Below are 15,647 nucleotides of genomic sequence, written 5' to 3' on the forward strand. Positions count from 1 at the left end.
CGAGGGGTCCCAGATTGGAGAGGGTACAGGCTGGGCTGAGGGACAACCCCCCTCTGTGCATGAATTTCGTGCACCGGGCCTCTAGTAATACATAAAGTCAAATACAAAGAGATAGACTAAATGTGGACACAAAGAAACGGACCCCAAATAAAAGAATAGGAGGAATCTCCAGAAAACTCTATCAGATAGAGTTCAAATTAATTTTTATTAAGATGCTCAAGAAACTTAGTGAGAACACAGCAGCATGAAAAAGGATATAGAAGCCATGAAAAATAACCAGACAGAAGTGGAGAATACCATATCTGACATCAAGAATACAATAAATGCAATAAAAAGTAGGTTGGATGAAGTAGAAGAGCAAATCAGAGATTTGGAAGACAAGGTAGTAAATAAAATAAAAAAGAATTGCCCTCATCCCCCTGGTGTCTGTGTCCATGGAATGAATGGAAGTGGGGCGGGGGGAGGGGGGCGGCAATGAGGGGATAAGGACACATATGTAATACCTTAATCAAGAAAGGAAAAAAATTGAAAAGAATCAGGATAATTTAAGGGAACTTTGGGACAACATGTAGCATAACAACCAGTGATGGCGAACCTATGACACGCATGTCAGCACTGACACATGTAGCCATTTTTGATGACACGCGGCCGCTGAGGCGGCCGCATGCCAAGGATGAAACCTTTGCTGCTCCTGAGGATGAAACATTTGCGAAATAATGTTTTTTCCTCAAAGTGACACACTACCCGAGTTATGCTCAGTTTTTTGGTGAAGTTTGACACACCAAGCTCAAAAGGTTGCCCATCACTGAATAACAACATTTACATAATAGGGGTACCAGAAGGAGGAGATACGAGAGAGAGAGCTAGAAAGAGAGAGAGAGAGAGAGAGAGAGAGAGAGAGAGAGAGAGAGAGAGAGATTTAGAACCTATTTGAAGAAATAGTGATATGAAACTTCCTAACTGTTGTGGGGTCGAACCCTGGAGTCAAAAATAAGACCACCAGAGGCTGCTAATTGATTAAAAAAAGCAGGCAATGATTTATTGAACTGGCCAGGACGGCCGCGAGAGCACCACATGCAGGTGGAGTCCACAGGACCGCACTGTCCTAGGTGTAGGCAGTCCTTTTTAAAGGTCCAAACCACAAAAATTTTCCTTTGTTCTAAATTCTAAATTCTAAATGCTGAGAACAGCCTGCAGGGGGGTTCCCAGCCACATCCTGCTGGCATCATAATTAAAATGTCAAAGGTTAAAGACAAAGAGAGAATCTTAAAAGCAAAAAGAGAAAAGTAGTTTATTATCTGCATTAATGTTTCCATAAGACTGGTAGCTAATCTCATAACAGGAATATTTAAGGCCGTAAAGGAATAACATAAAATATTCAGAGTAATGAAATGAAAGAATCTACAAGAATATTTTACCCAGGAAAGCTATAGTTTAAAATTGAAGGAGAAATAAGAGCTTCTCAGGCAAGAAAAAGCTAAAGAAGTTTCTTTCCACTAAACCAGTATCACAAAAAAAAAAAAAAAAAAAAAAATGTTAAAGGGCTTGCTTTAAGAAATACAAGATTCCAGGCTGGAGTTTCTTGGCTTTTTGGAGTATGATCTATACATCAGAAGGTGGCAGGTTCGATTCTTAGTTGGGGCACATACCCAAGTTGTGGGTTCAATCACTGCTCATGGTGTGTGCAAAAGGCAAATGGTTGATGTTTTTCTCTGATCTCTTTCTCTCTCTCTCTATCTCTCTCTCTCTCTCTCTCTCTCTCTCTCTCTCTCTATCCCTTACTCTCTCTCAAATCATTTTTTTTAAAGTAGAAGGAAAAAGAGTTAAAAAATAAAATGACCATAAATATATACCTATGAATAATCACTTTAACTGTAAAGGGCTTAAATGCTCCAATCAGAAGACATAGGATAGTTGACTGAATAAGAAAGCAAGACCAATAAATATGCATTATACAAGAGACCTACCTCAGAACAAAAGATACACACAGTCTAAAAGTAAAGAGATGGAAAAAGATATTTAATGCAAAAGGAAATTTTAAAAAGCTGGGGTAGCAATATTTACATATGACAAAATAGACTTTTAAAAGGCTATAGTAAGACACAAAGAAGGTATGTATATAATGATAAAAGAAATAACCAACAAGAGGATAAATGTTTGATAAACATTTATGCACCCAACATATGAGTACCTAAATATAAAAAGCAAATATCTATGGAGATAAAGGGAGAGATTGACAGTAATACAGTCATAGAAAATTATAACACCCCATTGATATCAATGGATAGATCTTCTAGACAAATAATCAAGTAGTAAATGGTAGACTTAAATAACACACTAGATCATATGGATTTAACTGATATCTTCAGAGCATTTCACCCCTAAGCATCAGAACATACATTATTTTCAAGTACACATGGAATATTTTCTAGGATAGACCACATGTTAGGACACAAAATAAGTCTCAATAAGTTTAAGAAGATTGAAATAATATCAAGCATCTTCTGTGACCATAATGGTATGATACTAGAAATCATTCATGGGGTGGGGGTGGGGGAGTGAGGGAAAGGAACCTGAAAAAAAACACAAAGTCATGGAGGCTGAATAACATTATACTAAACAATGAATGTGTTAAGAATGAGATCAAGGAAGAAAGCAAAGGTTACAATCAGCCCTAACCAGTTTGGCTCAGTGGATAGAGCGTACCTTGGTTGCGGGCACATACCCAGTAGGGAGTGTGCAGGAGGCAGCTGATCAATGTTTCTCTCTCATCAATGTTTCTAACTCTCTATCCCTCTCCCTTTCTCTCTGTAAAAAATTAATAATATATTTTAAAAAAGAAAAGAATCAATGAAACAATCTAACATTACATTTAAAGGAACTGGAAAATAAACAAAACACAAAGTGAGTAGAAAGGAAATAATAAAGAGCAGAAATAAACAACATAGAGTCTAAAAAAAAATCCACAATACAAAAGTTCAATGAAACCAAGAGCTGGTTCTTTGAAAAGATAAACAGGATTGACTAACATTTAAACAGACTTATCATGAAAAACAGAGAGAGGACCCAAATAAATATAATCAGAAATTAGAGAGAAGAAGTAATATCTAGCACCAGAGAAATACAAAGAATTGTGAGAAAAAATTTACAAGCAACTATATGCCAACAAATTAGACAATCTGGAAAAAATAGATAAATTCCTAGAAACATAAAATCTTCCAAAAGTAAATGAGAAAGAATCAAATAATCTGAATAAGAAGGTTATAACTAGTGAAATAGAAGCAGTAATAAAGAAAAACTCCCAATAAAATACAAGCCTCTGAGGGCTTCACATGTGAACATTACCTACAAATTTAAAGGTGGAACTGCCTTTTGACCCAGTGATCCCACTTCTGAGACTATATTGTAAAAATCCCAAAACACCAATCAGAAAGAATATATGTAACTCTATGTTCATAATAGCATTACTTACAATAGCCAAGATCTGGAAATAGTCCAAGTGCCCATCAGTCAATGAGCATTTAGTATAAATTAGGAATGTTATTTGCTAAATTAATACAAAACGACAGAAAACCCTACCACAGTGATTGAAACAGAAAGGGAGGTGTGAACAATACACTGTTATAATCATTGATGACTTTAGAAATCCAGACTCGATGTCTCTTTCTGTTCTGCCTATTGTTAGTATATGGCTTTTTTCTTCATGATCATATGATGGCTAATGTACCTTAGGCATCATGTCTGCATTCCAAGAATGAAGAAACTATGTGGTAACTAAGAAGTATGATTATTGTGTCAGAAAGACTAAGGGATTTCTCAGAATCCCTTGATTTATTATTTGTTAGTCAGTACTATGCTATGTGCTACCTTAGCTGAAATGAATTCTGAGGAAGTAAGCATTTTAACCAGGCACATTTCTGCACTCACTGAATTATAATTAAACTAGTGGCCCCGTGCATGAAATTCATCCATGGAGGGGGGTTCCCTTAGCCCAGCCTGCACCTATCCAATCCGGGCCCCCTTGGGGGATGTCCAACTGCTGGTTTAGGCCCAATCTGGCAGTTGGATATCCCTCTCACAATCCTTGATTGCTGGCTCCTAATTGCTCACCTGCCTGCCTACCTGGTTGCCCCTAACTGAACCCCCTGCTGGCCTGGTTGCCCCCAACTTCCCACACTGACAGCCTGGTCGCCCCTCACGCCCCCCACCCCCTGCAGGCCTGGTCACCCACACAGCCTGCTGTTCAGTCATTGGGTCATCCCTCACTAACCCCCCTGCCGGCCTGGTCATCCCTTACTGCCTCCCCTGCCGGCCTGATTGCCTCTCAATGCCCCCCTGCCAGCCTAATCCCCCCAACTGGCCCCCTGTCAGTCTGGTTGCCCCCAACTGCCCCCCTCTGCAGGCCTGGTTGCCCCTAACTGCCCGCCCCCCTGCTGACCTGGTCGCCCCAATTGCCCCCCTGCAGGCCTGGTCACCCCACGCAGTCTGCTGTTCAGTCGTTTGGTCATCCCTCACTAACCCCCGCTGCTGGCCTGGTCACAGGCAGCCATCTTGTGAAGGTATAAGGGTTAATTTGCATATTGCCTCTTTATTATATAGGCTGGTGTTGGGAAACTAAAAAAAATAAATAATGACATATTACAGATGGTTCTTTTGTCATAGTCAATACTACATACATATGAGCACCAAATGATCCTCCAAATCTCTTCTGGGTCTCTGATTCATGATTCTATATTGATTTCAGGTTTCCCTACAGGTGGTGAGGCTTGAAATAGGGGATTAGAGGAAGAAACAGAAGCCAAGAGAAAATTATTTTACTATTACATCATATTGATTATTTCAAGAATTTGAGTTAGAAAAAATGTTTTTTTAAATAAACAACTCAATAAAAAAATAATAGCCTTTTAAACAATATATTGGACCAAATGGACATTATTTACATTTACAGAGCCTTTCATCTAAGAACATCAGATTACACTTTCTTCTCCAGTGCACATGGAACATTCTCAAGGTTAGACCATATTGTTAGAACACAAAACTAGCCTCGACAAACTTAAGAAGATTTAAATTATAACAAGTATATTCTCTGACCATAAGGCTTTGAAATTAGAAATCAAATGCAAAAAGGAAACTAAATGACACCACAAATATGTGGAGATTAAACAACATGCTTCTAAAAGATGACTAGGTCAGCAGATAAATAAAAGGTGAGATCAAAACTATATAGAGACAAAGGAAAATGACAATATGACATATCAAAACTTTTGGGATGCAATGAGCAGTACTAAGAGGAAAGTTTATATAATTACAGGTGTATCTAAAAAAAAACAAAACAAGAAAAAATTCACATAAATAATCAAACATTACATCTTAAAAACACTTTAAAAAGAAGAACAAAAAAGTATCCAAAGTCAGCAGAAGAAAGGAAAAAAAGCCATATAAAAATTTGAGCAGAATTAAATGAAATATAGACCAAAAAGACTATTAAAATAATGCAACAGCCCTGGCCAGTTCGGTTCAGTGGATAGAGTATCAACCTACAGACTAAAGGGTCTCAGATTCAATTCTGGTCAAGGACACTTGCCTGGGATGCAGGCTTGATCCCCAGTGGGGGGTGTGCAGGAAGTATCCCATCAATGATTCTCTATCATTATTGATGTTTCTATCTCTCTCCATCTCGCTTCCTCTCTGAAATCAATAAAAATATATTAAAAAATAATGTAACAAAGAGCTGGTTCAATGGTGAAACAGATTAATAAGTTGATAACCCCCCAGATAGAATCAGTAAGGAAAAAAGTGAAAATATTCAAGTAAACAAAATAAAAAATGAAAGAAAAAGTTACCACAGACATCACAGAAATATAAAGAACCATGCTAGAATATTATGAATGTCTATATGCCCCAAATTCAATAATATAGAAGATATTAGAAAACATGTGTTTCTATAATCATATAATCTGCCCAGACTGAATCATGAGGAACTGAAAAATCTACATAGACTGATCAGCAGTGAGAAAATGGAAACAACCATCAAAAACCTTCCCTTTTTGGCGAAGTGTCTATTTAGATCATGTGCCCAGTTTTAATTGGATTATTTGTCTTCCTTTTGTTAAATCGTATGAGTTCCTTATATATATATATATATATATATATATATATATATATATATATATTAATATTAACCCTTTATCAGGTGTATCATTGGCAAATATGTTCCCCCATACAAGTGGGCTCCCTTTTCATTTTGTTGATGGTTTCTTTGCTCTGCAGAAACCTTTTATTTTGATGTAGTCCCATTTGTTTATTTTATCCTTAGTTTCTCTTGTCCTATCTGTGACAATTCTGCTATATAAGATGTCTGAGATTTTTCTGCCTATCGTTTCTTATAATACCTTTATGGTTTCATAACTTACATATTCATTTTGAGTTAATTCTTGTGTATGGTGTAAGTTGGTGATCTAGTTTTCATTTTTTTTTTGCATTTACTAGTACTTGTCCAGTTTTGCCAGCACCATTTACTGAAGAGACAGTCTTTATTTAATGCTCTTTCCTCCTTTATCAAATATTAATTGAGCATAATGGCTTCAGTCAATTTTGGAGGCTCTGTTATTTTCCATTGATCTATATGCCTATTCTTGTGCTAGTACCCAGGTTGTTTTGACCCAGTGATCCTAGTTCTAAGAATATATCCTAAGAAACCTGAAATACCAATTAGAAAGAATATATGCACCCATATGTTCATAGCATCACAATTTACAATAGCTAAGATCTGTAAACAGTCCAAGTGACCATCAGTAGATGAGAGGATACAAACCCTATGGCACATTTATACCATGGAGTACTATGAAGCAGTAAAAAAGAAGGATCTCTTACCCTTTGAGACAGCATGGAGGGACCTGGAGAGTATCATGCTAAGTGAAATAAGTCAGTCAGAGAAAAACAAGTATCACATAGTCTCACTCATATGTGGAATCTAAGTAACAAAATAAAATAATGAATGGAGTGGATCCAAAGACATAAAAGCATGGAACAAAGTGTGGAAACTCAATGGGGGAAGGTGGGTGGGAAGAGATCAACCAAAGACTTGTGTGCATATATACATAACCCATGGACACAGACAATAGTGTGGTGAAATCCTGGGGTAGGGTGGCAATGATCTAGAAGGGGTCAACGAAGGTAAAAAGTGGACATATGAAAAACAACAATTGTTTTAAAAAAATGAGCAGAGGACTTGAAGGGACACTTCTCCCAAAAGTCATACAAATACCCAACAGATGTTTGAAAAGATGCTCCACTTCAGTAGCTATTAGGGAAATGCAAATCAAAACTACAATATGATACCACCTCACATTTGTTAGAATGGCTATTATCAACAAGATAGGTAGTAACAAGTGTTAGAGAAGTTGTAGAAAAGAAGAAACCCTCATTCACTGCAGGTGGCAATGTAAACTGGTACTGACACTATGAAGTATAGAGGTTCCTCAAAAATTAAGAATCATTATCATATGACCCAGCAACCCTTCCTGTAGGTATCTACCCCCAAAAATTTACCAACATTTATTCTCAAACACATATACACCCCTATGCTCATTGTGGCATTATTCATGGTGGCCAAGTCACGGGAGTGTCCTTCCATAGATAATTGGATAAACAAGATTTAATACCTATATACAATGGAATACTACTCAGCCATAAGAAAAGCTGAGATATTTCCATTTGCAACAACATGGATGATCCTTTAGAATATCATGCTAAGCAAAATAAGTCAGACAGAAAAAGTTTAAGAACTATATGATTGCACTCATATGTGGGATTATAAAATAGAGACCAACAAATAAACAAACAAGAAAAACAAACAAACAGAAAGTCATAGACACAGAAAACAGTATGGCAGTTAACAGAAGGAAAGGGGATAGGGTGTAACAAAGGGTAAAGACAGTCAAGTATATGGTGACAGAAGATGGTTGACTTTGGGTATTAGGCTCATTATGCAATATTAAGATGATATATCATAGAAATATACACTTGAGGCATACATAAACTTATTAACTAATGTAATTCTAATAAATTTAATAAAAAGATAGAATAGGCCCTGGCCAAGTGGCTTTTTTGGTTGGAGCTTCATCCCATACACCCAAAGGTGGCAAGTTAAATTCCCGGTCAGGGCACTTATCTAGGTTGTGGGGTCAATTCCTGGTCATGGCACACAGGACACAAACTATCAAAGTTTCTCTTTACCTCCACCCTCACCCTCCTCTCTCTTTAAAAAAAATCACTAAAACATATCCTCAGATGAGGATTAAGTAAAATAGTAAAATAAATTAAAATAAAATAACTCAAAGCTAGTGAAAGCATAAATTTATTAAAAGCATTCTGATTGGAAAGCAATCTGATATGCAAAATGTTGATAATTCTAAATATATCATTTCTTCTATTGTAATTAACTAGAACATATATGCATGTATGCATAACCCATGGACACAGACAATGATGTGGTGAAAGCCTGGGGTGGGGCAGGGACTGGGTAGAGGGGGACAACTAAGGGGGGTAATGGGGAACATCTGTAATACTGTCAACAATATAAATAAGTAATTAATTAAATAAATAAATAAACATTTTTCAAGTCAACTATCTGGTTATTCTGAGATAGGGTTTGTATAGAATGGGCAGTAAAAATGCGTAATTTATCTTTTTTTTCTATTTCAGATTTGAAAATTAATTGGCTTGTTAGTATCCTCACAAGGTGATCTATGAGTTTCCATTTCTAAATATAATTTTGAATGGATGAATTTTAATGCATTTCATGTTTTCATTCATTGCAATTATTTCCTTTATTGAAGTGAAAATCATCTTATAGTTTATCACCTAGCTCTGGAGCTCTTTTGAGATGATTGCAATAGTCTTTTATGTCATTCAAAAAAAAAAAAAAAACTAAGAAAAGTAAGATATATCAGAGTCATTCTTATACATTTTTTTTTGCCACAGGCCTCTATTTAGCCATTTCACTGTGAAACCCTGGTCTCCATTAATGGGAAATGCTATTAGAGATCACAACAGCACTTCTCCCTAATTGTCAGGTGCTAACTGAGAATGACATGGGACACCCAGATACAGGAGATGCTATTGCCCAGCTCAAGGAGGTCCTGGAGTACAATGTCATTGGAGGCAAGTACCAGAGGGGTATGACAGTGCTCATAGCATTCCAGGATCTGGTGGAACCAAGAAAGCAGGATGCTGATAGTCTCCAATGGGCCTTGCCTATGGGCTGGTGTGTGGAAATGTGTCAAGCTTTCTTTCTGGTGTCAGATGACATCATGGCGTCACCCCTCACCTGACGAGGGCACATATGCTGGTATCAGAAGCCAGGCATAGGTTGGATACCATCAATGATGCTATGCTTCTGTAAGGATGTATCTAGCATCTGCCGAAGCTCTACTGCCGAGAGCATCCCTATTACCTGAACCTGATCAACATCTTCCTGCAGAATTCCTATCAGAATGATATTGGACAGATCCTAGACCTCATCACAGCCCCTTGGGACAACGTGGATTTTGGCAGATACACTGAAAAGAGGTACAAATCTATTGTCAAGTATAAGACAGCTTTCTACTCTTTCTACCTTTCTGTAGCTGGTGCCATGTATATGGCAGGCATTAATGGGGAAAAGGAACTTGCCAATGACAAGAAGATTCTAGTGGAGATGGGAGAGCGCTTTCAGATTCAGTATGATTACCTTGACCTCTTTGGGGACTCCAGTGTGATGGGCAAGATTGGCACTGACATCCAGGACAAAAAAATGCAGCTAGCTGGCTGGTGGTTCAGTGTCTGCAATGGGCCTTTACGGAACAGTGTCAGATCCTGCAGGATAAGTATGAGCAGAAAGAGGCTGAGAAGGTAGCCCTGGTGAAGGCACTCTAGAAGAGCTGAATCTGCAGACTGTGTTCATGAAGTTTGAGGAAGACAGTTACAGCCACCTTGTGTGTCTCATTGAGCAGTAAGTAACCTTTGCTTCTGCCCCCAGCCATCTTCCTGCGGCTAGCGGACAAGATCTACAAGTGAAAAAAAGTGACCTGGAGACTTCCAGGGCAGGGAGGGGACTCTCTCAATAAATTACAGTAAATCCTCACTAATATTAACATATTAGACAAGAGTTAAGTTCTTATGTCATATTTCTGCTCACAAAAAAAAACACATCTCCAAACACTTCTAATATGAAACACTGAAATAAATGTGAGCTATACAGACATTTAAGGAAGGAATAAAAGCAGATAAGATTTTTTAAAAAATCTATAGCGGAATTATGAGCATATTAGTATATTAATTATATATATATATAATTACATAAAATAAGCACTTAAAATTGTTTTAAGTGCTTATTTTATGTAATTATATATACATTAAAAAGGTCATCTATGGAAATTACATATGTAGAAAAAAAGATGGCGGCTGGCAGGACAGAGGTGAGGGAGAGGAAGTGAGTGAGTGAGGGTATGAAAGGAGAGTGTGTGGATGTGTGTGGTGTGTGTGTGACTGAGTAAAGGGACAGTTAAGTCTCACAGGAGAAACAGAGGCTGGCAGACCAGGCTCTCTTGGACAAGGAGAGACTACAGCCACTGTGGGTACTCTCTGGACTGCAGGACTTGGGCACAGAGCCCACACCATTGAAGGAGACAATAGCCTTTTCTAGGAACTCATCAGCACCACCACCCAGACAGGACTTTGACACTGCCCTCGACCCAGCAGCCACTCCAGCCAAAATCCTGCTACCCAAGCTGCAGACCCGCGGACCCTGGGACTTCAACCTCCAAAGGTGTACCATTCCCATAGCAGTAAGTGCATCTTCCCACTCCCCAGAAGCAGAACTCCGGACACTACATTCACGTGTTTCCAGCCACGCAGGCATCCAGGGCACACCATTCTGTAGGCAGCGCCTGGGATCTTCTGGGAGCCCCTGCTGGGTGTAATTCTGCATAGACAAGGGTGCACTGCTCCGCAGTAGAAATTCTGAATTTCCTCTGTCTGAATAACTGCCCGCAGACACCCCAGCTGTGTAACTTCAACTCCAGGGCCCCTCAAAGTGTGTGAGAGTTCTGTGCCAGCAAACTCACTACCACAGATGAACACATTTCCAAAGGGCAGGCACCCTGAGCCCATATATCCACAGGGTCCTCTGGGGTACTGCTTTGAGTCCCTGCTGGGTGTGATTCTGCACAGACAAGGACGCACTGCCCTGCAGTAGAAATTCTGAATTCCCACCTCCTGAATAACTGCCCACATACACCCCAGCTGCTTAACTTCAGTGCCAGGGCCCCTCAAAGTGCGTCAGAGCTCTGTGCCAGCAAACACACCTCCAGTCTGTGTACACATTTGCATAGGGCAGGCATCCTGAGCCCATCTAACCACAGGGCACTTGTGGGACCTGCTGTGAGTACTTGCTGGGTCTGATCTTGGACAAAGGGGGACGCACTCCCTATAGCATTAGAAATTCTGAATTCACTCATCCTGGATACCTGCGCAAAGATGCCTCAATTACGTGGCTTCAGTGCCAGGGCCCTTCAGAGTACTTCAGTGCCCCTCTCTGGGAAACACACCGTGGGTGCCCCCGTGATCCTCCACTGGAAGCATGGCATATCCAACACAGATGCAGCAGCAAAAGCTGAGTCTGCCCACCCAACAACTACAGAATTCTGGACACCACAGTCATGCCTTTCCAGAACGCAGGCCTCCTGAGACCTATCACCTCAGCAGAGAGTTCCTGGGTTCCACTGTGAGACCCCACCGGGCACGCACGATTTCAATCAAGGGCGCAAGACAGCAAAAATTGGGACACCCCCCTCCACAGCTGCTGACTTCTAGACACCGCAATTGTACCTTTCCAGCTCACTGGCCTACATCAAGAGAACCCAAAAAGCTCAAATAGGGAGCTACACTAGATTACCAAGCCTAGGAGACCTGAGAGATCACAGCAGTAGCACCATCCCCAAAAGAACCTGAGTATCAAACCAATCAGATCAACAATTAAAATATTACAGCAAGGAGGAAAGAAGATGGCAGCAAAGTTGAAAAACTAAACTACTGCCTCGCACAACAATTTCAAAAATACAACTAAAAAACCAAACACCTACCACCCAGAACCACGGGAAAGTTGGCTGAGTGGTAGATTTACAACTAAGAAGAGAAGGGAGTGCAAACGCTGGAGAGCTGAGGTATGGAGGCGCGTTAGAAGCAGGCTGGAGGCAGGTGACTGGGAGCGCGGCTTTTCTTCAAACCCAAAGGGATACAAACTCCCGATCACTCTGAACTCCAGTTTCTGGGGACACGCGAGGCACCCAGACACCTACGGGGAGAAGCTGGACTCTCGGCCATCGGTCAGAGAGTGAGAGTGACTTTTCTGCAGAGGTGCGCCCAGCAATCAGGGTTTGCTGCACTGGAGCACAGGACACGGGGACTTGGAAAAACTGAAAGGCAGAGACCACTGAAGGCAGCCATGGCCGTTGGCCAAGCCCCAGCCTAGTGACGCCCTGAGACCCCACCCCGCCCTGAGACCCCGCCCCACACATTCTACAAACCCACTCAGGCTTCACACAGCAGCTTTTACATATAAATGGCCTGTTCTGTGGCAGCTCAACCAAATTAACTGCAGCTCCAGTCAGACTGCTCCAAAACTGCCCAAGCAAAGAGGAGAAAACTGTAGCTCTTGCTGTAGCTCCTGCTGGGAGGCCTCAGACCTGCACCCCATTGGAGATCCAAACACTAGGGTATCTAATGGTCGGTGTGGACGACACCAGATTTCAACCACTCTCATAAGGGACACATTCAAGAGGCAGACTCAGTGAGCACCAAAGCCCTACTGTGTCTCCAGCGCAGCAGCGCTTCCATTATAGACACAGCAGGTCCTCATAGCCAATTGGCCTGGAGGTCAATTCCTCCCAGAGTACCAATAGCAATCAAGGCTTTTAACTACACCGAGACTTTCCACTCAGCCCACAAAGGGGTGTACAAAGAGCGACCACCTAGAGTGATTGGGGAAGCTGAGCTACCGACCCCTATAGGTCACTGACCACACAAAGCCACTCCATCAACACAGGGAGGCAGCCAAAATGCAGAGACACTGAAGTATGTCATGAGGAAATGAAAAAAAAAAAAAAGCTGGGGTAGCAATACTTATATCTGACAAACTAGATCTCAAAGTGAAGGACATAACAAGAGATAAGGATAGCCACTTCATAATACTAAAGGGAGCAATCCAACAAGAAGAAATAACTCTGATAAACATATACACACCCAATACAGGAGTACCCAAATACATAAAAAAAATTCCTAGAGGATATCAAGGGAGAGATTGACAGCAAAACAATCATAGTAGGGGACTTTAATACCCCACTATCACCATTGGACAAATCCTCTAAACAAAAAATCAGTAAAGAAACATCAATCCTAAATGACTCACTAGACCAGATGGAATTAGTTGACATCTTCAGAACATTTCACCCCAAAGCCACAGAATATACACTCTTCTCAAGTGCACATGGATCATTTTCAAAGACAGACCATATCTTGGGTCACAGGAAAAGTCTCTTTAAATTCAAGAAGATAGAAATCATATCAAACATCTTCTCAGATCACAATGGCATAAAACTGGAAATCAACTACAATAAAAACAATCCACAAAAATCAAACACATGCAGACTAAATAGCATGCTACTAAACAATGACTGAGTTAGCAGAGAGATCAAAGAAGAAATAAAAAACATCATGGCAACAAATGACAATGAAAACACAACAATGCAAAATCTATGGGACACAGGGAAAGCAGTCTTGAGAGGGAATTTCATAGCTCTACAAGGCTACGGCACAAAACAATAAACAATGGTAATAAATCACCTATCCCAACAACTCAAAGAGTTAGAAAGAGAGCAACAAGAAAAGTCCAGTGTCAGCAGAAGGAAGGAAATAATAAAGATCAGAGCAGAGATAAACAACATAGAGACAGAAAAAAAAAACAATAGAAAAGATCAACAAAACCAAGAGCTGGTTCTTTGAAAGGATAAACAAGATTGATGAACGTCTAGCCAGGCTCACCATAAGCAAAGAGAGAGAACCCAAATAAACAAAATCAGAAATGAAAGAGAAGAAATAACAACAGAACCCACAGAAATACAAAGGATTGTTTAAAAATATAATGAACAACTCTATTCCAACAAACTGGACAACCTGGAGGAAATGGATATTCCTAGAAAAATACAACCTTCCAAAACTCAATCAAGAAGAATCTAAAAATCTCAATAGGCCAATAAATATGGATGAAATTGAAGCAGTCATCAAAATGCTTCCAGCAAACAAAATCCTAAGGCCAGATGGCTTCACAGGGGAGTTTTAGCAAACATTCAAGGAAAAACTTAAACCTATCCTCCTCAGACTATTCCAAAAATTTCAAGAGGAAGGAACACTTCCAAGCTCATTCTATAAAGCCAGCATCACCCTGATATCAAAATCAAAGAAAACACAATGAAAGAGAATTACAGCCCAATATCCCTCATGAACACAAATGCCAAAATCCTCAACAAAATTCTAGCAATTAGGATTCAGCAGTACATCAGGAAGATCATACAACATAAACAAGTAGGATTTATCCCAGGGATGCAAGGATGGTACAATATCCACAAGTCAATAAACGTGATACATCACATAAACAAATTGGGAGATAAAAAAAAAAACATAGTCATATCAATTGATGCAGAAAAAGCATTTGACAAAATGCAACACCCATTTTTTGAAAAAAACTGTCAGCAAGATGGGATTAGAAGGATCATATCTCAACATAATAAAAGCCATAAATGACAAACCCACAGCCAACATCATACTCAATGGGCAAAAACTAAAACCATTTGCCCTAAGAACAGGAACAAGACAGGGATGCCCACTCTCACCACTCCTGTTCAACAGAGTACTGGAAATATTAGCCATTGAGATTAGATAAGAAGAAGAAATAAAAGGCATCCAAATTGGAAAAGAAGAAGTAAAACTCTCCTTTTTCACAGATGACATGATATTGCACATAAAAAACCCTAAAGACTCCATAAAAAAAACTATTAGAATTTAGAAATGAATTTTGCAATGTAATAGGATACAAAATTAACGCCAAAAAATCTATGGTATTTCTATACACCAATAGTGAATTTACAGAAAAAGAGTCTAAAAAAACAATCCCATTCACCATTGCACCAAAAAAAAAAATTAAGATACCTAGGAATAAACTTTACTAAGGAGGTAAAAGACCCATACACGGAAAAATACAGGATACTGAAAAAAGAGATAGAGGAAATAAACAGAAGGAAGAACATACCATGTTCATAAATTGGTAGAATCAACATCATTAAAATGTCCATACTACCCAAAGAAATCTATAGATTCAATGCAATCCCCATTAAAATACCAAAGGCATATTTCACAGACCTAGAATGAACTCTCCATAAATTCATCTGGAATAAAAAAAGACCACGAATAGCCACAGTGATCCTGAGAAAGAAGAACAAAGTAGGTGGGATCTCAATGCCAGATTTCAAGCTGTATTACAAAGGCACTGTTTTTAAAACTGCCTGGTTATGACACAAGAACAGGCATATAAACCAATGGAATAGAATGGA

General features: G+C 39.5%; 1 pseudogene; it reads left to right on the forward strand.

Annotated features, from left to right (window-relative positions):
• The first annotated feature begins 244 nt into the window (after positions 1-244).
• LOC103302860 (farnesyl pyrophosphate synthase-like) lies at positions 245-10,119 on the forward strand (annotated as a pseudogene).
• Positions 10,120-15,647: the final 5,528 nt, after the last annotated feature.

Source organism: Eptesicus fuscus, chromosome 1 (genome assembly GCF_027574615.1).
Source record: "Eptesicus fuscus isolate TK198812 chromosome 1, DD_ASM_mEF_20220401, whole genome shotgun sequence".
Classification (NCBI taxonomy): domain Eukaryota; kingdom Metazoa; phylum Chordata; class Mammalia; order Chiroptera; family Vespertilionidae; genus Eptesicus; species Eptesicus fuscus.